Here is a 26,052-nt window from a genome sequence, read left to right as displayed (position 1 = left end):
TAATACATGGTACATTCCCTGTCTCCATTGTTTCCATTGTCAAGTACATACTCTTTGATGCCAGAATGTCTTGTCCATAAAGAAATCTGGTGCACAAGCGATACTTTGTATGGATGTCAGAGTCTTCTGTGGACCCTATGAAAGACTCTTGATACTGTTACTCTTATGGCTTGGGTCTAGATGTCACCCGGCATAGGTGGGGCTTTTCAGAGGTGGATGGATCTAGAATGTATGATGTTGTGATGAAATGTGTGATGTTGGGATTAAATTAGTCCACTGATTGGTTTGGCATAGTTTTGGGAGTGGATATGGGAAGGCCCTCCTCGGGTGTGAGTGCTACCTGCCGTAAGGGTGGTGAGCCTGGGTAGAAATACAGTGGACAGAAAGAAAGCTGCTGTGATCCCTTGATGCTTCTTCACTGCTTTGCTGCTTTGTTGCCTTCTGCCTGCCTTGAACTGTTTCTCCTCTGCAGTGCCACTCTGCCTTGGAGCCACCCAACTATGAACTGAAACCTCTACAGACAGCTAAAAAAACCTTCCGTCTTTTAACTTTGGGTGTCAGGTATTTTTGTCTCAGCAACAAGAAAAGTAACTAAGACAGCTGCCTTCCCAGGCACCTTGCCCTCTCACAATACTACACTATGTCATATTATTTGAACACACCTTGTGCTTTCTTGTCTTGATCTTTTGGAAGTGCTTTTTTTCCTCAAATGCAGTCTTCAGCTGATCATGAACTGCATATTCCTCGAAGATCTGAAGCATTGACTAGCTTCCAGCCTCTCTCCGAAACAGTGAAGAAAAACTTGATCCATTGGTTCCCAGACCTCTTCTTCATATGATGATGATATGTTTTTGACCATTTCCATTCCTTTCTTTTCATGTTTGTAGTAGGAGCATCCTCTCACAGGCATAAACACTATCCCTCTAACAAGATTTTTTTCCTTTTCTCTTCCAGGTTTTTTCCTTTATAAATCTCTTCTTCCTTTCCATCGCTCCCTTGCCCATTCATACACTGTTAATAAAGTGATTAGCTAATAGGCTATACATCAGACAGTCTTTATTTGAGTAGTCAGTATCCAGAAATTATCAAGAGAAATTCCCCATTTTAATGAAAAAGTTTGCAAAGAAGATACTTATCAAGGCAAAACCAGTCAGAGAAGACACAGAAATCCTTGGTATATCCTTACTCATCATTTGAAACATATCCTTTAAAGCAATAACATATAAGGTAAATTGAAAATGAGTTTTAATTTAATTGTAGTATTTAAAAAAAATCATTTGTGGGTTTTTAAGATAAATATCTTTTGTCAAGGCATGTGTAGTATTTCAACAAAATTACTAGTTTTATTGCAAATTGGGATCTAGCCTAGAGACCACCATTTTTGAATAATTATATTCTAAATTTCAAACTGACTGAAAATATTAGTAGATATAGAATTCCCTCTGCCATATTTTGAAATTTAGATTTTGTAACTTTATATTACATGATTTCTTATTTTTTATTAAATAAATAAGCGTGGTCTCTAATACTTGAATGGTAAAGCATGTTAAATAGTCGATGACTCATTTTTTTAAGCAGAATAATGCCAATCTATTTTTAATGTTGGAAAATACATTTCAATAGGAAAATTGAATTTCAACCGCAATTTGAAACATTTCATGACTTAGGGGTACAGTCAATTTTGGGGGAATAAATCTCTCATGTTAATACTAATGCTTCTGAAATGCAACGTAGTTGTTATGGTTTGAATGTCTTCTTAAAAATTCATTGTGATGGCACAGAGAGGGCAGGACCTTTAGGAGATGGTTAAGTCACAAGGACTGTCCCCTCATGATTGGATTAATACCAGTATCGCTGGAGTGAGTTAGTTAGTTCTTCTTCCCCTTGTGCTCTCTTATGACGTTTTTTTTCTGCTCTGTTATGATGCATAAGAAAGCATTCAGTGAGAAGACCCTTAACAAATGTGGCCTATTTGTCTTGGACTTCCCAGGATTCAGAACCTTAAACCAAATAAACTTCTTTTGTTTATAATTAACCTAGTCTCTGATATTCTGTTATAGCATCAGAGAACAGACTACAAAAATATCTACCTAGAATCTGTATGTATCTCTGATATTCTGTTATAGCATCAGAGAACAGTCTACAAAAATATCTTCTTAGAATCTGTATGTATTTTGTGACCTCTCCACAAATGGCATGTTGATGTGATTTTCTTTCTGATATTTTTATGTTATGGCCAGAAGTGGAAATATTAGCAATAGAAAGGAAATTATATCTTTGTTACGGGAGACTTGAAAACATGTTGAAACTGATAAATATGTTCTAGAGATCATGTATACTATGATCATACTTTCAAATTACCCCCTTCTGATTATTATTGTTATTATTATTATTATTATTTGGTACCAGGAATTGAACTCAGGCTCTCGCACTTGCCAGGCAGGCACTGCACTGTTGAGCTACATTCCCGGCCACCACCTTCTGATTTTATTTTTGTTTTAAAAATTAAATTTATTGGTACACTTTTGGTATACATAATAATTATATTCATTGTAGGGACTTTGTACCTGTACAAATATCTTGATTCTTCTGTCTTTTCCCTATTCCCCTTCCCTCCCTTCAATACTTATTCTCCTGCTTATTTACAAAGGCTTTGTTTCCATTCTTTTCCTTCTATTTCTCTTTTCCTTTTCCCTTGTTTCCTTGCTCCCTCCCCATCCTTTGTTCCCCTTCCCATTTGAATAGAAAATGTATTATTGATTTTTCAAAAGCTGATATAGACCCTTTGCAAAGCCACTAATACCTCTGGAATACTTTATGCTACTCAAAAGTATGGTCCATGGACCAGCAATACTTGTATCACTGCAAAGATTGTTAGAAATGTACACTCTCATGTTGCATCCCAGGTCTCCTGAATTTGAGTCTGCATGTTAATAAGATATCTAAGTGGTTCAGGATACTAAAGAATAAGAAGCACTGACTTTAGCCAGGTAATATTGTGTTCCTTAATTGGAGAAAGATGCCAATCCTTATTGCAAAAGATTTAGGGGGATTTCATAGCCACACAAAAGCAAACTTTCCTTATCTACTGGATATCTAGAGTGTCAAGAACTGATCTAGAGAAAAACGGGAGGCCTGCACAGACTCTTGTCATTTCACATCTGCAAGCATAGCTAGAGATGATCTAATAAACCTTTGTCTTTTCATAGTTAGAAATCTGAAGTCCCTAAAAATACAGTGAAATATTTATTGAATAAAATTTATTGTTGCCTGAGATCACACTGTGCGTAGTACAGTTTGGAAAATTAATACCGCTTAATATCTAATAAGGTACAGTTGAGGAATTGCTCTATGATTTCAATTTTACCTGTCCCCCAAATTCCATATTCATTAGACCATTTGACCTTTCTCTGAAATCTGCTATCTTAACACCAACGTTCATGTAAATTGTACCTGCTTATATCTTTAACATCCAGGGTACATATCCCTTAGTGTCACCTGATATGATAGCCATTGTTTGAATGATGGAATTTATAGGTTCATTTTAGTTTTTAGGCATACTTTCTCTAAAACACAGAGGTGACTGGTAGAAGGTGATTTTCAAGTATGATTTATATCTATGACATTTAAGTCTGAAATTTTTTTATATGACTGAACTTCTCCTTTTACTTCTCTCCTGGTTCAACCAATTTTATAGCTATTTTATTATCCCTCTTTAACAACCTTCAGTACTTCTGTCTGGCCAGATCCTGCATCCTGATCTTTTCTGTTAATCGATCACAGTTTTTCTGTTTTAACAAACTACCCAGTCCTAATTCCAATTTCCATCTCCTGTCCCCAAACTCTTCTAGGTGGATAATCATTTATAACAGTTTATCTTTGGGGACTGTTTGCATGTACCTTTTCTATGTCCATGGAAAGATAGTCTTATTTATTTGTGTTACATTTAGTTTGCCTTTCATCCTGTGAAAATACTTAGAGTTTTTGGAGATCCTTTCTAATTTGACAGTTATAAACTTTTCTTAAATGTTTCTAGGTGTGGAAAATTAAAAAAAATAATATGTTTTAGCAATAAATGCATCATGCTTAAAAACTCTTTAGTAATCACAATTGTTAATATTCCTTGAATCTAGGGTGGAACTGTTTTGACCTCCAAAAAATGCAATTTGGTTCAACTCTAGATGTATGCAGTTAATTATTCAGCCTTTTATGAAGGTTTAGTGAATAATTTAAGTTACTTTCTGTTTTTGTGAAATAAGTTTGAATTTTATAAGACTTGGAAGGTCTTAGGTTTGTCTTTTTTCCTTTTTCTCCTTGCCAGGCCATTAGCCTTAATTAGCCATAGACTTGTTGCTGAGATCTGTTGGTAAGATGAGGATGTGGTAGATTTTTCTGTCACTATACCTATGGCTCTTTCTCCTTTGAGAGTCTAACCTCAGACTAGGGAAGGAAGATTGTGGTTTAACTAAGATATGGAATTGCCCGTGATATTCTTTTCAATCCTCCATGTATGCTCATTGCTGCCATTTCTTCTCACTAAATGAAGAATTAACACTTTTTAAATATCATTTTTCTTTGTCAGCTTATAGTAATTTTTAAAGTAAAATTTGCCCCTTTTAAGAAAAGAGAGTTCCTGGAAAAGCCAGGAACTTAAGAATTACTTAGAGCCTTATTTATTGGTCTCTGGATTTTAGCACAAAATTTCTGATTAATACTGGTTTCAAATTGAAGATGATACTATACATTTCACAGTATATGTTCTATTTGAATATATAAAATTTTCTGGGAATATTTAATTCTGTAATTTTGAGGTAGATTTGTGTTGTGATAGAGAAAAAAGAATATTGCGATTTTACCGCTGATAATTACTAAGATTATGTTTGTTTTATTTGTGTTTTAAAATTCTGTGGCAAACATTTAAATTAAATCTGTACTCTTAGCACACCATATTTATTTTTAATAAATTTTAAAGGTTCTTTCTGACCCATAGATTCATCTTATTTAGAATTTTTAATAATGCAGTACATCAGGATACTATACTATGAAATGATTTTCAGTTCTAAATGCATTCATGATCAATGTCAATTCAATAAAAGTGAGAAAATCACAAATTAGTATTCATTTAATGAGATATAAAATATAAATAAATAGTTGGATTTGTTGATGGCAAATTTGAAGTATTTATATACACTTTTAAGATTATATGCACAGAAAAAGAAATCTATCTACGTGTTACACAGGTGTAAGTTGTGATGTATATTTTATTCTATTTTTTGTTTTTTTTTCTTTTGTACTTTCAGTATTCAGGAAGCTGTATTTGTGATGAACTGTCCTTGTCAGGCCCAGTGGGATTTTTAAGCTACTTAGCACCAAATTCTGAACTAGTTGACATCAGATGCTCTTCTTGATTAAATTAAGTGAGACAGTGTGTCTGCCAAACTGTTTTCTATCACCTATAAGCATAAAGTACAGTAGTTGGAAAAAAAAACAACCCTAATTTAAACCATTAAGCCCTTTACTTCACAGGCTTAGAAAAGTGTGTTCACCACATTACCTTGCTAGTATAATAGCAAGTGGAGGGTGTTAAAACAGAAAGGATGGCTAATATTATCAAGATTGCCCTGCTTTGTGTACAGTACTGCAGGGAATCATTCATAGATCTAAAATGTTAATTTGGAATTTTTTTCTAAGTTATTATGTGGTTTTTAAATGGATATAGCTTATAAAGTCACTGAAGTGAATCTTATAATCCTTCACTCTATTAAATAAAAATTAATGAATACATAAATTAAGACTTCATTTTGAAATGTTTTTATGTAATACATATTTTAGAAAATAATTTTTTATAGAAGCCTTTCATGTAAAATTACATACGTATACTTTTTTTACAAATTACATGTTTATACACACATTAACCTAAGATTATTTAAACTTCTTAAGGTCTATTTTGTTGTGTATGCGTTGTAAGAGTTTAATATATTTAGTGTGCTTTTGAATGTTTTTTAAATTTAAATATTATTCTGTCTCGTGTTGCTCACTGGAATTTGAGATTGATTTAAAAATATCTGTTATGTCTAGAATCTAGAATTTCTGCACTGCTCCTGCCCTCTTAAATCTCCAATCTCTTTTCTCATATTTATGGTCCTACTAGGTTCACTTTCAAACTTCAAGCAATGTCAAGCTAAACTTTGAAGACATCAATGGAATGAACATTGCTTGATCTCCTTGACTTACACTGTGAAATCCTTTAGGGTAGTGATACATTTCTTCTGCATCCTTCTATCCCTAGTACTTGGCTTATTGTGAAGTATCATGAGTATCTTGCTCAATGTTTTGTAATAGTAATGTTTGCTCAGAAAATCTCTACTTTGCAAATCTTTCATCTTTAACTCTGGGTCATTTTTCTTATAACCATCTAAACTCTGCCTTTAAAAAGACTTGATGTAATTCAGATTTGATACAGAGTTACATAGATGAAGTTGTATCAAAGCAAACTTTTTCAGTGTATCTTAATATATTTATTAATAATATATGATTTACTTATTCAAAAGCTTAATGAAATGAGCAAAGGTCCCTCCCATTATTTGTCTTTCAAACACAGAGACAGAATGGTAATTTAATTATTTCCAAATAACCTTTGAGAAATGTTTCCATTACTTAGATACCATTCTGTATACTGTTGCAAACTAGTAGGAAAGTAAATATGGGACTTCCATGATCTCTGTGTGTGATTCTTTAATTTGTTCTAATATCTGGAAAATAACATGAAGCAAATATGAAAGTTAAAAAAATTTTTAAGTATGCTAACATTAGTTATCTAGGTTTCAGAACTTGCATAGAGATTCTTGCTAAAATTTTTTGAATTTATTAAATAAGAGTAAAGAATTTATTTTTGTTTATGTGTGTGTTGTACTTGTTGCCAAGACTATTTGTATAGTGAAATAAGGCAGCAGGACCAGAGTTTGAAGGTCATTGTGGAATCTGCACTAGCAAAGTAACATGCTTAAGTATTGAAAGAAATTATGATGACCTGGTGAAACAGTTGCTGTCATCAGAAAACATTTTTGTTGCTTTAAGTAAAATTCATTATCATGCATAGGATTTTGAGAAGCATTTGCCTTGGTAAAGGGTAAATATCAAATGATAATATTAAATTGAGGCATTGGAAAGTACATATTTTCTAAAAGACCAAAGATATATTAAGACATAGGTAATCAGAGACTTAATCTATTAAAAGTCAAGCCACAGATAAAGTAACTGAGCGGGGAAGTAAATAATTTAAAGGCTTTTGTGGAGGGAAGAAAATGTTATTAATTCCTAGACTAAATGTGTTTGGTGTCTGAGAAAGATCTAATATATATTTATATTTAAAATAATAACATTTTTTTATCAAACAAAATTATGTATTCATTAGTTTGGGAATAGTTCATTGTTACATTTTTAGCTTCCAACTTTTTATCCTGAAATGGGTTTATAGCCTTTTTTAAAGTAATAGAATTAAAATACTTCGGATTAATCTATCTAAAAGTATGTTTGAAGTTTTTGATAGATGAGCTTTTCAAAATTTATTTAATGAAATAAACCAAAATTTGAGAGTAACAATAATTGTTACACTATGAATCATTTATCTTCAAAGTACAGTAGTTACTCAGAGTAACAAGATATAAACCAAAGGCAACATTTGAGTTTATTTTCCTTCACAGGGGGATTACAGATCATTCCCAATCATTGCATCCCAGAAAAATGATAGAAAGGATCATTTTTTAAATATCATTTAAATATCATTAAATTTTAAATATCATTTAAATATCATTAAAGGATCATTTTTAAAATAAATGGATCTACCATTTATTTTAATCAAAATGGGGCTTGAAGTTCACTTGTAGGGATCCGTACTTAACTGATGGGCAGTTCTTCATGACTTCAGCTGCATTGTAGTTTCTCTTTGTGCATGTTGTATATCTCATACAGAGCAGTTGTTCTGTTGAAAATGAGGGAGGATAGCAATTGACAAATGTCCTTTATTTTAGCCAAAAAGAAATTGAAAAGTATAGAATAATTTATCCTAGCTTTTGCTGTTAGGGGCTCTGTAATTCTGAAGCTTAGTTGTGTCTCTTAAACATGTATTTGGGCATTCAACCATTTTTCTTGCTAGCATCCTGAAATTCTTTGTGGTTTTAATGCCAATCTAATACTCCCGTTACAATTCTGAACATGTTGGGCTTAAACATACTGTAAGCTAAGCAGTAGAGCTGTGTTTTTCTTTTGATTATAAGTGTTTCACTTTATTATTTCAGTGAACCCAGAAACACTCAGATAAGTTACACATTTCACTAGCTTTAGATTATTAATGATTAAAGATATTTTTTCTTTTTAATCTGTAAAGGGTTCTAGTTCTTGTACAAATAAAGTAACTTCTTTGAATTGAAGTTTTAGCTTTTTGTCTTAAATATTCATTTCTTTCACTTTGTTATATATTTTCAGTGAAATACAAACTGCATTTGTTTTAAGATCACTTAGGTGGGAGAATTGCCTTATAGTTCTTTATAAGGTTAACACACACACACACACACACACACACACACACACACACCTACCTACAGAGAGAGAGAGAGAGAGAGAGAGAGAGAGAGAGAGGAGAGAGCAGGGGAGAAAGGGAGGAAGAAAGTGAGACAGGGGAGAATATTATGAATGGAAGAACTAGATGTGTGCACATGAACACATAATTCATAACCAAAACAAATTTAAAGTAAAAGCTTTATGGGTAATGATAGCACTTCCTTTATTTATTTAAAAGCTTTACTACAGGCTGGGCGTCGTGGCACATGCCTATAATCCCTGCACTCGGGAGGCTGAGGCAGGAGGATCGCTGTGAGTTCAAGACCAGCCTGGGCTACATAGAGAGTTCCAGGTCAGTCTCAACTACATAGTTGAGTTTGAAACCCTGTCTCAAAAAAACAAGCAAACAAAAAAGCTTTACTACAGACATAAATGCTTTTTAATTTGGCTCCAAAATCTCCTCAGGTAGGATACCAGTATAACTTTGGTAACAAATCTTGAAAGAATCTACAAGGAAGCAGCATTTAAGGCTTATTTCTTTCACAACTATAAATGTAAATATGCAGTATTGTATAAAAAATAAAATAGTCAAGTTGACTTGGTCTTAGAGCTACAAAAATTATCAGAAAATATATAATTTACTATATTAATAGATATAATAAGAAACATCACAATTATATTAATAGTTGAAAATAATTTCAGTACAAGTTTGTCTTATAAAATTTTCTTAGCAATTTAGGTGCATTCTATTAAGATTCCATCTACAAAAACAAAAATAAAGATAAAGTACTTTGTAATATCACTGCCGGTCGATATGTAAAATGTGTAACATTATTTGAAGGCTATAGGTGTAGTGACACTAATTTCTAATAAAACGACCGTGCTTTTTATGGAATTTAACAACCTGATTCTGCTATATTTAAGGATACATAAGTGAGCAGATGTAGCCTAGAGAAATTCTGAAGCAAAAAAGTATGATGTCTTACAATAGTAAATGTCAAGACTTCTTGTGAAGTTCTGATACTAATCACCAGTGTGGCATTGGTTCCGTGATAAATATTCAGTAGCAATCCCAGCAACAGAGTCCACCGAAGAAAATGTACACTCACTTCAGGAAAAGAAAAACTTGTACAAATATTTTAATAATAAATTTAATGAGACATAATGAGATTAATACAAGTTAGCTTTGGCCTCTACAATTATGAGGTGCTCAAAGTAGTGGCCATTAGCTTCTTGACATTTGTTAGTGTGGCAAACTGCTGCTTGGACAACCTTGGTCCTTTGATATTGCTGTACCTGCATTTTCAGTTTCTAAGAGCAGGCAGTTTAGTGGATTTTCTGTGCTATATGATGTCTATCCTTAAGGGTCCCCTTTAAGAGGGTACTACTCTCTGATGAAAAAACATCATACTGTTTTTCTTTTTCTGAAGTGTGTATATGTTTTTTGATGGACTCTGTATATGAAAACTCTTTATCTATATGGAAAAATATAAAACAATCCCATATTCATTGACAATTTGAAGTACCTTACAATTCAGTACAGTTGTTTCTTGTTATCCACAGAGGTTTGTTTCCAGGAGTCCTGCCTCTTTATCCCCCTCTAGTCTCAGAAAAATCCTTTCTATAAACTGGTAAAATGGCAGAGGACTATATTCGCACTTAACCTGTGTACATCCTCCTATTGCCTTTAAATTATCTCTGTATAATACATAATAACTAACATAATGTAAATGCTATAAATAGTTCTAATAGTTTATGTTTAGAGAATAAAGAAGTAAAAGATGTCTGTATATGTTCAATATAAAAGGCAATGTTTTTCAATTCACAGCTTGAATTTGTGGATAGAGAGGCCTGACTACTTCTGTTTTTTAAACCTTGTTTTTATTTAGAGAGACCAACTATAGTTTAAAGGATAGGTATTATTTATAAAAGGTATTTATTTTATATAATTTTGTATAGTCACTCTACTATATGGTAGCCCACCAGAACTTGTTCCCATTTTACTGTAACTTAGTACTCACCAGTCTTTCTTTTGCTTTTCTCTGTCCTACTCTCACAGAATTTGGTAAACACCATTGTACTTTCAGCTTCTATGAGGCCAATGTATTTTTATTCTAGATATAAATGAGATCCTACAGTACTTGTCTTTCTGTGCATGGCTTACTTCACTTAACATAATGATCTCCTTTTTGTTTTCCTGGTGTTGGGGATTGAACTCAGGACCTTGTGCTTGCGAGGCAGGTGCAGTGCCACTGAGCTAAATCTCCTGCCCAGCATAATGATCTCCTATTTCATCTATTTGTCATAGGTGACAGGATCACATTCTTTTTATGACAAAATAGTATTCAGTTTTGCATATGTTTCACATTTTCTTTATTCATTTATCACTTGATGGACACTTAGGATGTTTTCCTTTCTTGGCTATTGTAAAGATGAACGTGCAGGTATCTTTGGTATACTGATTTCATTTTCTTTAGTTATATACACAGTAGAGAGATTACTGGATCATATAGTAGCTCTACTTTTAAGTTTTTGAAGAACTTTCATGCAGTTTTCCATAATGGCTGAACCAGTTTGCATTTCCACCAACAGTCTGCAAAAGTTTGCAATTTTTTTCCCTTTATTGGTGCATTTAAAGCAAACAATAGTTACATTTATCATTGGGATCTTGTACTTTTACATGATATGTCTTGATTCTTATTTTTTCCCCCGTATTCCTCGTGTCCTTTCACCCCCTTCACCCTTCCCTATTTACAAACACTTTGTTTCCATTTTTCACATTTTTTTCTTTTCCCTTATTTCTTTTTCCGTCCCCGCCCCATTTAAAAATAAAGTAAAAGCCAAGTGTGGCAGCACATACCTGTAATCCCAGCACTTTGGAAAGATGAGGCAAGAGGATCCCAAGTTTTGGCCCAGGCTGGGTAAGCTAATAGATCGAGACCTTGTCTCAAAATAAAAAATAAAAAGAGATGGGCCTTCAGTTTAATCCTCAGTACAAAAAATCAAAATTAATATAAATTTCTGAAAAATCTTAAACTAAGAAAAAGAATGCAAACTTTGTCTTTATTTATTTATTTTCTTTGTTGCCTGGGATTGAACGTAGGACTTTGTGTTTGTGAGGCAGGCAGCAGAACCCTGAGCCAAATCCCCAGCAAAGGGGAAGTGGGAAAAGTTTGCATTTTTCACAGTCATTTAAGCATTTGTTATCTTTTATGTTTTTGGTAATGATTATATCTCCTTAACAAAGTGATTTTTCACGCACAGGGGAAAATTTAAAAGAGTTAACAGGAAAATAGAGTAATAGAAGTGAAAGATTAGAAAATGCAAGGCTGAAGGACAAATGGTGAAAAATAAAGTAGGAAAATAAGGAAGAAAGAGAAAGGAGAACAACAAAAGAACAACAGCCAAGACCTAGAAATAATGTTCATACTGAAAAAAAAGAACAAACAAAAGACAAGGAAAGAAGAAAGAAAAAAAAAATGTCTTCTTCAGGGCATGAATCTCTTCTCACTGGTAGATTAAAGGGATAGACAGAGCCCGGATCCCTTTTGGTTGATCCCAGCCAGCCTGGACTAGAGTTCTATTGGGGATGTTGGATAATCCCAGCAAACCAGCATTTTCAGTGAAGGTCAGGCTGATTTTGGTTTATAGGTATGAGGCTGCAACATACGTTCTTCAGCCCGCAACATCTCACAGCCCACAACTCCCACAGCTGTACCTCACCCCGATACAGGAAGCCCTGATATGGAGTCAATCTACTGTTGCTCTGAGTCCTGGGTTTAGTTGGGCGCTTTCTAAAGTGGTTACTGGTCACTCACCTTCTGGGGATGTTTGAATCTTAATCACTCAACAACCATTACACCTTGCAGTATCCACAGCTTTGTTCCACTGGTGCATTTCTCCCTGGAGGCCTCAGGAGTCACTTGTGTTATTGTGCCTCTATAGGTTTGAGCTACCTCTCTTCACAGCAGGAACTGATTTAGGAAGAAAGTACCATTTCTAACCTCCCTCTGTGGCATTGAGGTCCCTCCCTTCATTCTCCCCATGGGCTCTAGTTCTCACTTCAGATCTCTGCTGGGTCCCAGGGACCCACTGCCCTCTTTCTTCTGTTCCCTATATTGCTATATACTAGTGTCTGGACTCCAAATCTCAGAGAGGCTAATTTGCTGCTATTCACCATTCTGTCATCTTTCTGGAAGTCTCCTGGGCATGTTAATTTCAGATGCCATCTCATGCCAGCCAGGAAATAGAGCAGTGGGAAGAGGAGTATTAAGTTTTTGTAGTTCTTCATATATTCTGAATATTAACCACTTGTCAGATACATGGTTTGCAAATACTTTCTCCAATTTTATAGGTTGTTTGAGACTTATTGGTTGTTTCAAAAATTTAAATTACCCAGGATTATTATGAATAATAATTCAATTCTTGAAAACCAGTAATAGACACAATTCAGTCACAAGTGGACAAAAAACTTGTAGACCTTTTAAGACAGGACACAAAGGTTCAATAAACAATGGAAGAAGTAACGATGTAATTGTTACTTGATTATTAGCATTAATTTACATCTTACATGGTAAAGTGCTTGGATATGGATTACCACTTTCTTAAATTATTTGGTCAAGCTAAATTTGTTTGTTTTTTTTCTTGAAAATGTTTTATTATCTTATATATTTTAATATTATATTATTTCCTGTCTTATTATTCTTATGTATTATTCAAAACAACTTATGTCTACTGAGTCATGTGTTACAAAAGTATTCATAGAATTATCATTCATAGTAGCAAGATAGGAAAGACTAAAATATCTCTTAACACAGTGAATAGTAAGCCATTTTATTATAATCTCTAGTTTTGTATATGTTGAAATTTTTAATAAATGAGAAAGAATGATTAATTAAAATATAAAAGTCCTATAAAATATATGGGATCCATGAAGGTTGAAAGGAATTGTGGTCATTATGACATTAAAGAAAAATAGTTATAATTCATAGCTTAGTAAGGAATGAGATTAACCACTTGAACATTACTATATTTCTATGGTTTAAACCAGGTGTCATGTTCTACACACAATAGAATCCATTGTTGGCAAACTGTAACTGTATATTACATTCAAGCAATGGAGCAAGATATTTGGGTCATTTTATGTAGAGAAATATTAAAGAAGACCTCTGATGGTTGAGCCATTTGTGATTATGACTTTTTGTAATAAAAGTATTTCACTACCAGTACAAATGTTGGAAATAAAGCAAGTTAAGCTAAAATACTGCTTTTTTCTTCTGCTCATATATACATATATAAATATAAAATGTATATACATACATTTTGTGGAATAAGTTTTCTTCACTTAAAACTAGAGATTTTCTAAAACCTCAATAAAAATGTAAGGAGATTAAAATTGATTTCTTATAAATTTTATATAGCCCGTACTAAAATGTTTTACATTTGATATTGAATATTTTCAGATCTTTTCATTGTATTTTGCAGCTATCACGGAATGTATTACAAAATTTCAGCACTTTAGGTTCATTTAATGTTGAGAAAGAATGGAAAACTTTTATGTTGTAATCTCTAAACCCTCTTAAGAATAATAATGATAATGAATTACAGGAATAATAATTGTTAACTATTCTTTCTTGACTCAAGTTTATTGTAACCATAGGATAGTTAATTACTTTTCATAATTTTTTCAGTTCTTTGATTTAAGTTTAGAGATTACACAATTGATATGTGTCAGATCCATCATTAGATCTCAGCTGTTCTAATTCATTTTGCTCTTTACCAATATTCTATTCCAAAAAAGTATAGTTTCAAAATACACTGGAAAAAAATTAGAATCAGTATTCAAAAAATTCCCTGAAAATTCTTATGTTTAGGTAAAGGAAAATGATTTACTTCTTTTTCAGAAACATGTGTATTTTTTCTAATTGTTTTAGAGTTTGCCAGTCAGATGTACTATTTCCTATGAATAACCAAATATTCAGAATCCTTTCTCAGTTTTTTTGCAGAAATATAGCATACTTTTTGAGCTTATTAATTGATTTCTCAAACTTTCTTGGAGTTCATCTTTTCTAGCATGCTGATGCTTAAAAAAAGTAAGAGAAATAAAAGAAAATAAAGGGATACATATCTCTTTTAGGAAAATCAGTGGTGGGCCAGAATTGTGGATTGTAAGCTATTTTACATTTTGAGTGTAATTTTTTTTCTTTAATGCGTATTTACAATGTTTATCAGCTCATTAATGAAGCAATAGTTTTACTGAGGCAAGAAATGATAATATATTTCCTTTAATGAACATCCTGGCTTCCTTTAATTGTATAAACAAAGACCACAAAGGATTCCTTTACAATTTCAGAACAGTTTTTAAAAAATGGTTTATAGTTATGTAAATCTTCCAGTGGAATGAATGAGAATTTTTAAATTTTTAGTAAGACTATAAATCTCCCTGTTATTTTAAATCATGGTCCTAAAATTGAGTCCAGGTGGAAAACTTCACAAATATAAGAAGTGCTGTTATAGAGGTCTCTCAATACACAAATATTTATTTTATTTTTTCAAGATTTCTCACATTATACACTTTGTTTTTAAATACAAAACTCTTTGCAACACAGATTTTAACTTTGAGTTTAGAAACATTATTTTGAGGAAAAGCAGTTAAATTGCCATTGAAAATTTTCACTTAATTCATTTAATTTTATAAATTTGAATAATGATTATGCAAAAAAGTGTTATCTTAGTTTTTATATTAATAAAATATTTTTCCTGGATGCTATAGTATTTTTGCATGAGGAAATGTATACAGTGTGTTCTGGTAAAATGAGCCTACCAAATTGATTTAGAGGTTAGAGAACAGTTAGAAGAAATGGAATAATAAGTAACACCTCAGATGTTACTTTAGTGGGCATGCACTGACATCCTCTCTTCCTGACAGTGAAAAACGGGGCATCTAGAAAAGTGTTAGAAGCACTAGAAATTTAAGATATATGTGATTCACAATTGTTTTGGCTGTGCATGCTGTTTTCCTAAAAAGCATTACTCATATTGGATTTATTTATTTGTTATTTCATTATCTTTCTGACTTCTCTTTATAGAAATGAAATTTCCACAATTATTTGAGTATGCTGAGTCCAGTATTAGCATTTCTGTTTTAAAAACATTTTTTCTTCAGTATACTTTCAGTCTACTTTATTTTACTGGTTAGTATTTTAACATTTGTTAATGATGAAATAAACTTCACAGAGTGACAAGAGAAGAATTCTATGTTTCTGATCAAGATTATTTAAAAAACTGTTTCTTACTTTTTTGAGTATCTTTATATTTAATGAATTTTATAGATGATTATTTTACATCCATTAACTAGTGTATATGTCCTATTGATATTTCCAGAAAAGTAAGCTTAAATTGTGCTACTTACATTTGGCAAGCCACTAGACTTCAAGGTCAGTATTTATATGGGTCATCTCTTAGTTGTAAATCTCTGCTTTTGCTTTTATCAGCCTGGAATTATGAAAGGTGGTTTTAAACTTCAAAAGCCTGTCAGTTTTGATATGTGAGAATAATTTTGAAGTTATATAATTCTCCCAATCGGTCCCTTCTCCCCTGCCCCCCAAAAAAATCAAGAAAGGGAAAACAGATGACTATATATAGACAATACAATAAGGGGTTCAGTGATTTGTGAACAGTAGGCCATGATGCAACACTGCCTGCAATCACTCAGGCCTTCTCCACAGCTCATTAAAATCAAGCATTCAGTTTACCCCACTGGCCAAATCAAGAGTGGCAAGTTTTAGTCTGAAATGTTCACAGAGCCAACTCCTTTTAGTTTATAAATAGATTGCCTGCTTAGTCATGTTTATTCTCACAGCTTTTCTTGGGCCCACAAAAGGGATTTAAGCTTTCAATTACTTATAACAAATAGAAAAGTCTCTTGGTCCTTTTTTTTGTAGAGACAGTGATTGTGTTCTATGACACAAGGTTAAAGAATGACTACATTAAGCTTCTGTTTGATACTCATCCCTAGATGTATCTGTCTTGTATTTTTATTAATCACAAATCATGTGTAACTCATGGAGATACAGGAGAACTCAGCATTTATTAAATATTTTCTGTACTACGGTACACTAAACTACCATTCAAGTCATTTAACTATAGAGCAATGATCTGTAATCCTCATTCTCTAAATAATTCAAAATGACTTAATCAGATCAATGCAGTAACTTTTATAGATATTTGATTTCATCGATAACTTGATTTCTCTATTGAAAATACTTAGTTTTCAGTCTTTTCCATGTTTAATACTTGATAGCCTATTATCTGATAAAATACTGGAAGTAGTTGTCTATGGCAAACCTGTGCACTCTTTCTGGGTCGACATTTGATCTTATTATCCACAGTATTCTAAAGAGCCACCCAATGATTGTATTCTTTCTCTAATGACTTATTGGCTTAAGGAAGGATTCTTTGGTTTAGCAGAAGTTAAAAGTAACAACAACAGCAACAACAACAAAAGTAACTAAATTCTCTTGTAGCTCAAAGTTACTGCCACCAAGTCAAAGTTATAGTAAGATTAAATATAGAATTTGTCTCACAGAAAAATCTTTTAAAATAACAATGTAATATTTATGTTTTTGTTTTCTATTACATATTTACAAAAATCAACTAAAATGAGGGTGGCTAGGTATCAGCACTAACAGCTGATAAATACTCTATGGTTGCTTTTAGCTTATAGAACTGTTTGATGTTTTATAATGCCACTGGATATCTGGTGTTTTATTTCTCACTTTTGTAGGTTAGATACACTGATGCATTTAATCTCTCAGCCTTTTATTAAAAGCCCTTTTCACAATTGGATAATAATGTGCTATAACTGTGATATTCCTAATTTTCTTCTTTTTAACTTTTATTAATTTTTTGGTACATTTAATGTATACAGTATAATGACATCTATTGTTGGAAATTTGTACCTTTACATACTCAATCTTGGTTCTTATTTTTTCTCCATTCCCCTGCCCTCCTTTCATCCCTTCCCTTTCTCCCAATCTACAAAGACTTTATTTCGATTATTTTTCACTTTCTCATATTGATTCCATTCCCTTCTTTCCATTCCACTACCCCTCCCATTTCCCTTTCCTCTTTAAGGTATTTTTTTTATTGGTGGAAATCTGAATAACAGGAAGCAATTAAAGCAATAGCATAGTTACTTTTCCACATTAAAGAAAACCCCAAGATAATTTTTTTTTCTCAAAAAGTCCAAACAATGCAATATGAATACTGTAGTACAGAATACCATTTCCAGTTGGGCTGAAGAGATAACTTACATAAATATGATAGCGGTGATCTCATTCATTAGGTATACATTTACTTTTATCTATTTTAAAAATCTTGCTTTTTAAATATTCTTGAATTCCTCAAATTATACAGATCTAAAGTGTGCATGTCTGTCTGCTTTTAAAATCCCATTTTCCATTTTGAATATAAATTATATAAATGTTTACAATATATAGTACTTAAAAGTAACAGTACATTGTGATAATTTGTTTCTGTCATATTTAAGGTACAATGATGTTTCCATCTTTGTTTGCTTTGACTACTCATCATCCTTTGTGGTGTCATAAAATATTAGGATAGGTTTTCTTTTCCTATGAAAAAAATGCTATTGCAATTTTGATCTGGATTGCTTTGGATCTGTAGACTTGATATTTTTTCTGATTATGTTGACATTTCAGCAATATTCTTCCAGTCTATCAACATGGGTCAGAATAAAGCTGGAGACATCAGTTTCTGATTTCAAAGTAGATTATAAAACTATAGTAATCAAAATGGTATGGTACTGATATAAATACACTCATAGGTTAATGGAGTAGAATGAAAAGCTGAGAATTATACTCCTGCATATACAGCCAACTAATCTTGAACAAGGGTGCCAGAAATACACAACAGGGGAAAGAACAGTGTATTGAATAAATGGTGCTGGAAAAACTGGATGTCCACTTGTAAAAAATAAAATTGATCTCTTATACAATACACAAAAGAAAACTCAATAGGAATTAAAGACTTTAAAGCTCTTAGGGATAATAAAAAGCATAAGCTCTTGGCAATTTTTTTAATAATATGAGCATAGGCAACAAAAGCAAAAATAAACAGGTAGGACTATATTAAACTAAAATTATTTTGCACAGCAAAGGACATAGTTAAAATTGTAAACACAGTATGTGCATTAGTAGAAAATATTAGCACAGTATATGTCTGATGAGGGGATAATACCTAAAATATGTAAGGAACTTACACATTTTGATAGCAAAACAAAAACCTGGTTGCAAAATAGGCAATAGAACTCAATAGAAAGTTTTACCGAAAGACATGGAAGTAGCCAACAAATATATGAGAAATTGCTCAAATTTGGGGAAATGTACATCCAAATTGCAATGAAATATCACATCATATGTGTCTGTAATAAAACTACCAAAAGAACAAAAGTATAACATTTTGTAAGTGATGTGAAGAAATGGGAGTCCTTGTATACTGCTGGTGGAAATGTAAATAGATACAGCCATTATGGTAAACAGTATGGAGGCTTCTCCAAAAATAAAATAATAATACCACTCTAAATTCTAGCAGATCCCTTATCCAGACTTCATTAAATCAGTATTTTAAAGAGATAGCTGCATGCTCATATTTACTGCAATATTAAATGCCATATTTTAGCTATGAAACAACCTAAATGTCCATTGCTAGATGAATGAACAAAGAAATTGTGGTACATATTGTCAACTTGAACTGTACAACAAAGAACATTGATATTTATTTGGGAATAGCAGAACATTTTGATGGGAATAACCGAGAATTGCAGTAAGAATATGAGCACCAAAGTTAACTATGGGTGTATTAAAACAGGTGGATTCCTTTCTCTCCACAACCCCTCCAACGTTTGTTATTGGTTGATTTCTTGATAGCAGCCATTCTTTGTGGGGTGAGGTGAAATCTCGTTGTTTTCATCTGCATATCTCGAATGACCAGTGATGTGGAACATTTTTTCCTATATTTACTTGATGCTTTTACTTCTTTGGCTGAGAAATGTCTGTTCATTTCAGATGCTGGTTTTTGAATTGGGTCTTTATATTTGGGGCAGATGATTTTTTTTTAGTTCTTTATATAGTCTAGATAACAGTCCTTTGTCTGAGGAGCAGCTGTTAAAATTTTTTTCCCACATTGTAGGTTGTCTTTGAGTTCTGTTGATGGTTTCTTTTGCAGTGCAGAAGATTTTCAATGAGATGATATCCCAGTTGTTGATTCTTTGTGCTAGTTCCCGTGATACTGAGGATTTGTTCATAAAGTCTTTTCCTGTGCCAGTGTCTTCAAGAGTTCTGCCTAACTTATCTTCCAGAAATTTTAGTGTCTCTTTTTTAATATTTAGATCTTTAATCCACTTGGATTTTAGTTTAGTACATGGTGAAAGATCAGGGTCTAGTTTTAATCTTTGGCAGGTTGAAATCCAGTTTTTCCAACACCATTTATTAAAGAGGCTGTCTTTCCTCCACTGAGGATGTTTGGCTCCTTTGGAGATACCTCAAAGAACTGGGATTAGAGGTTCCATTTGATCCAGCTGCTGGGTATCTTTCCAAAAGAATTAAAAGAATCATATCACAGTGATATATATGTATCCATGTTTATAGCGGCACAGTTTGTAATAGCTAAAACTTGGAAACAGCCCATTTGCCCATCAGTTGGAGACTGGATAAAGAAGATGTGGTTTTCCTATAAAATGGAATACTATTCAACCATAAAGAATGAGAAATTAGATTCACTCATAGTAAAATGGATACATATTGAGAATATACTCCTAAGTGAAATAAATAAGTCACACATGTATAAATACCAAATAGTTTGTCTGGTGTGAAAAACTATAACAGGTACATAAGATCCTAATGGTATAATAGACAATGTGAAATAGGAAGAAAAGGGGTAAAGGTGTAGGGAAAGTGGGAAGGGTAGGGGAAAGATAATAAGGGAAAAGAAAAACAAATGAGAAAATGAAAAAATGGAAATAAAGTGTTTGTAAATGGAGGAGGGGGTGTAGGGAGGGCAGAGATAAGGAGAAAAATGAGAACGAAGACCTGTCATGTGAAGGTACAAGATCCCAATGATGAATACAACTGTACTGTATACCTAAAACGTACCAATAAACTCAATGAGAAAAAAAAAACAACGTGGAAATGGATGAGATTTTAAAAACAAAACAGTGGTATTTCAGGTATTTTTGAAACAGTAATCCTTGACCACAATGACAAATATCAAGAATGGCAACGAAGCAAAGCAGAACAGATAGTTGCTGGCCAGATGTCCTCACAGAAGTGCTTTTTGTATTATAGGGTTATCATGGCCTCTGTGCATGTTCTTAAGATAGATACTATCAGACAGTCATGCATAGAGACTTTTCTTTCATGACCTCTCCCCCACTCAATTTTTGTTATTGTTAAGATTTACAGAAACTACTCCATTGTGATTCTGAGAATTTTCACAATTTATATAATAGATTAATACTGCGTGTGCCTTTAAAAAGAAATTACTACCATTTCAGAATCTCTCGCTCACGCGTGTGTGCACACACCCACACAAACACATGGTAACTGTGAGATGATGGGTATATTATTTTGATAATAAAATTCATTATACAGGAGGTAGTTATGGTAAAACACCACTTTTGTGCCTCAAAATACAAAATTTTCAATGTTTTGACCATTATTCAGTAAAGCTAAAGTGAGAAGATACAATGAAGTCAAGTTTAGAGAATCTTTTCCTCTGTTTAGTGATTTTATTAATGCTGCAAAAGCTTTTATTTCTATAATTTTATAACAAAGTTGGAACAAAATCAGTAATTGAATTCATTTATTATTAATAATAAATATTTTTCTTATTATCTAGTCTTTACAAAATATATTCTGAGCAAACATGAAACTTTATCCATAAATGTTATTGTGCCAAATATTTTATTCAAGCCAGGGCTGCAAGTCTTTAGGGGAAGACACACACACACACACACACACACACACACACATATATCCTGCATATTCTATATCTATATGTTCCTATTTATATTCTACCATATTTTTGACTACCCAATCTATTTATTTTTGATATAAATGTTATAATTTTCAAAAAAAGTTGCGAATAGATAATATTTTTGCTTTCATATTTTGACTTGCTAGTGGCATATAAGTTCATTATTGTTGTCTTCTTTGTGGTTTGTATTTTTTAAAGACTACTTTTATCAAAGTCTTCAACTTATTTGGAGAGTTCTTTTAGTTCTGATTCACTCTCATTACTAATCATAACTCTGTTCAGATTTTATTTATTTATTTATTTATTGGTTAATGTTTGGCTGATTATATGTGGTCAGGAATTTATCCATTTTTAAAGGTTTATATTTAGTCATAGCTGCAGAAAACAAAGTAAGACTGCTGATTCACATAATATTTCTATCTGTGGTTCCATGAGGAAACTCCCTACAGTTTTTGGTAATATAAAAATAATGTTATATGCCATAATTTACACTCCTTCCAGCAATGTACTTAGGTTCCATTTCCTCAACATACTTTACAATACTTTCTGGTACTTGTCTTGATGACAGTCATTGCACGAAGTGCCAGAGTATTCTGTATTGACATAAACATCTTTTATCAACTAAAAAAAAAAGTATTCTCACTTTCTTCATCCATGCTAAACTTAAAAGGTAATCTTGATTTTGATAATGCCACAATTCAGTTTCTTCCTTGGGGCGTGGGGGTGTTTGAGACAGGTCCTAGCTATGTAGTTCTGACCAGCCCTGAACTCACTGTGTAGCCCAGGCTGGCAGTCCTCCTTCCTCAACCTCAGAGTAGTGGGATTGCAGGCATGTGCCACTATGCCTGGCTTTCAGCTTTCTTATTTTGTGTTACACTAAGTTGGATTTGTATAAATAATAGGCAGTTTTATTTGGTTTTAAATTATATTGTTTTAACAGGTAAGTCTACTTTATTTGTATTCATTGGTCCCAATAATATATTCAGACTTATTTCTACCACTGTCTAGGTAGTTTGTGTTATCCTTCACTCTTTTCTTTTTTTTTTTTTTGGCCTGAATTAAATTGATAATAATTTCTGTATTTCCCATTTTCCTTCTTTTATATTTTCAAAGGTACTCATTTCATATTTAAGAAAGAATCTCAATGAATTTATGTAGGTTTTTGTTTTCAGATTCAGTAATTAATATCATTTTCTTTCTATTTTAAACTACCTTCTATTTTAAACTACTCTATTCCATGCCTTATTTCTTTATTTCTATACTGATAGCTTCTTTCATAATCTTTTTATTTCCTTAATTGAGCTTTTATGATTATTACAATCTCTTGTATATGTATATATAGGAAGTTTTTACTTTGTCCTTGTTTTAGTTTTTAGCAACCAAGATCTGTTTTTTGCCTGTGTTATTGTAGGTCACATGCTTGTGTCTGCTGATTGTGGGAATTAGTCTAGAGCAGCCCAAATTTGGAGGGTTGTTTTGTTTTGTTTTGTTTTTGTAGCAAAGACCAAAGACCTAGACCCAGATCTAAGCTGTTAGTTAAAGCTTCTGCTTGGAAGGGAGCCATGTCATTTTCCTTCTCATTTCATTGTTTAGTTAATCATATGGCCTTGTGTCAGTACACGGGTGGTGTGATTATCATGTCAGAAGGCACAGAAGATAATTTCAGTGATACCGTCTCAGTTGAATACTAAATTCTAACTTAATTTTTCTTTTTATTCTTTTAAATATTTATAGTTATCTCTTGGGAGTCATTACTACTAGAGAGAAGTCTTCTGTCATTCTAGTTCTACTTTATAGAATCTTTTCTGTCTACATATAGTATTGTTTAAAATTTTATTTAGTGAATTTATTGGTACATTCTAGGTAGACAGTACAGTTACATTCATTGCTGGGATCTTGTATCTTTACATGCCAGGTCTTGGTTCTCATTTTTCCCCTTGTCCCCACCCTCCCTTCACCCGCTCTTCGCCTCCCCACCTACAAAGACTTTGATTCCATTTTTACATTTTCTCATATTTTTTTTCCTTTCCCTTATTCTCCTTCCCCTACCCTTCTCACTGTCCCTACATCTTTAGACCTTTTCTTCCTGTTTCACATTGCAATTAACCTGTTAGGATCTTGAGTACACATAGTACTTTTTAAAATTTAAAATTTTTGACAATTTTTTAATCTTACTTTGATAAGCTCATGTGGGTTTTTTCTTTGTTAACTCCTTTATTAATGTTTCCTTCCAGGAAAGCAGTGTATTTAGCTTTCTTGTAACTAGGAAACAATACTTAATATTCATCTTAAATTTGGATAGATTTAATTTAGCTCATGATTTCAAGGGATTCAGTCTATAGTCTGCTGTCCCCAAGACAGAAGCATGATGGTAAGAGAGTGTGGAAGCACAAAGCTGCTTTTCTATTGCTGTTATAAGCAAAGGCAGGGAACTGCACAAGAAAAATGGGCAGCAGATCAGATATGGAGCCCAAAGTTACGCCTCCATGGCCCACTTAGACACATCCAGAAGTGTGGTTTACTTATGTGCTCAGCAGTTCCCAAGCCAGTCAAGTTGATAGTCCACTTTATCATATGTAGAATCAGAGAAGACTCTAAACCATTATTTCATCGTATATGTGTCCAACATTTCCTTTATTCTCTTCCTCTTTAATTCTTAATATCCAATTATTGGAACCTCTGAATCTGTCATTCATAATTGCTCTTTCATGTTATTCTTTTAACAATCTCTTCATCGCTGAGCTGTATTCTGAATAAATTCCTCAGCACTTCTCATTTTCTAATTTTCTAATTTGCTTTGTCCTGTCTAGAATTTATCACATACATTTCATTTTTATTTGAACAACTATGTAGTATTTCATTTCCTAATATTTTTCTATACAAAAATTCTTGTTTAATTCCTGCCTTATTTTGCCTTATAATTTGTTATCATTTCTGAAAGGATATTGATGCATTTTTCTTTCTTTTTTAAGGACTGTGGAATATAGCTAAATTTACAGGTAATGGAAGTGTGTTGCCTGGGTTTAAATTCCAACTTGTAACATAGCCCCTGTGTTACTTTAAGTTGTTAGTTAAGTTGACTCTGTCTCAGTTTCCTCATCCTTAAAATAAGAATGGTCTATGATTTTCTGCAAATTAATTCCTTTCTACTTCAGGGACCTAAGTGCGCAGGTCCTGCACATTCTACCCAGAATCCAGTCAGTGAGTCTCTGTCAGAACCCACATTAGATGGGCTTTGTCCTGCCCTGAAGTCTGGTGCTCAGAACTTTGGTGCCTGTGTTTCTTCCTCCTGTGTCATCAGAACTTGTATTTTTAATTTGTGCTTCCCTTTCTTTCTTGTCATATTATTGTTTTATTTAAAAGGATTACTTGTGATTTTCCTGTGGGCACATATTAGCCATATGCTGCTAATAAGCAAATTCATTTGAATCAGCATAGTGGTAAAATTAACTATCCTGGTGGTTGACCTCTCCTCATTCTTTAATGACTGTTTTACACTGCTGATGGAAAAGCTCTGAAATTGCTCATTCCTTGACTGTAATTCTTTCCTGCCCCTTTTAAAAGATTTTGTTCACTCTTGTCTTCTTTTTCCATTATTCCAATTCCATGTACATTAAGTGTTGCAGTAATTTTTCCTGTTCTGGTCAGTTGGTAGCATTTTTCTGGTTACTTGTGCAGGCATAGGTGTATCCTTTTAAAACATTTATTTCATGCGTGTCATTTCAAGAGTTTGTGCCTATTTTATGAATGTACCTGAGAAAACTGTATCTTCTTAGCCATCTTTATTTTCAGTTCTCCCTCTAAATTTTGTTCTTAAGAATCTTTCCATATTTGTCTTTCAACTGTATTAAATCCTCAGTAGGAGAGATTAAGGAATAAATAGAAGTCATTTAGATAGTTATTCTAGTTCTTTGGAAGAAAAGAATTGCCGGTATTCTATCACAATTTCATCATGTTTAACCTGCAAATTATCTCCCTTATCTTTTTTATACAGTTCTGAACTTTTATTGTTTTTGACAAAGATTTAAAAAATGTACACGTGGTATAGTATGAGTTGGAATATCCCCCATCACAGGCCATAGTGCCTGACAATAAAAGAGTGTGAACTGAGCCAAGAGAATCAATTAAATCTAGAGTCCCCTTTCTTCTTTATTTCTTTCTTAAGGCTTTTCTCCCAAGTTAATTAACTTCCATGTCCCCTGGCTATTAACAGTTGATTGGATCTTCTTTTTCTTTGGTGTAAGGAGTTTGGTATTGGTAGTTTTAGCTGTTTGTGTGATCAGGAAATGTTGGCTTATTTGTTTAACAGTATGATCAGATTTCAGTATTGTACCTCACACTCAACTGATTTTTTTTAGCTGTGTAAAACAGAATAGCCTGTTACCTATTTACACAATGTAGGTATAGTTTATGTGGCCCTTAGAGCAGGGGACAGAT

At 32.8% G+C, this 26,052-nt stretch overlaps 1 protein-coding gene across 1 annotated transcript in view; it reads left to right on the top strand.

Annotated features, from left to right (window-relative positions):
* The window catches only part of Cep128 (centrosomal protein 128), a 410,341-nt gene that overhangs the window by 241,355 nt on the left and 142,934 nt on the right, over positions 1-26,052 (top strand). The gene's annotated exons all lie outside the window — the stretch shown is intronic.

This window comes from Fukomys damarensis, unplaced genomic scaffold, assembly GCF_012274545.1.
Source record: "Fukomys damarensis isolate Sample0158 unplaced genomic scaffold, DMR_v1.0_HiC HiC_scaffold_21, whole genome shotgun sequence".
NCBI classification, from domain to species: Eukaryota; Metazoa; Chordata; class Mammalia; order Rodentia; family Bathyergidae; genus Fukomys; species Fukomys damarensis.
Note: the sequence above shows the minus strand (reverse complement) of the source record. Positions and strands in the feature narration are given on the sequence as shown.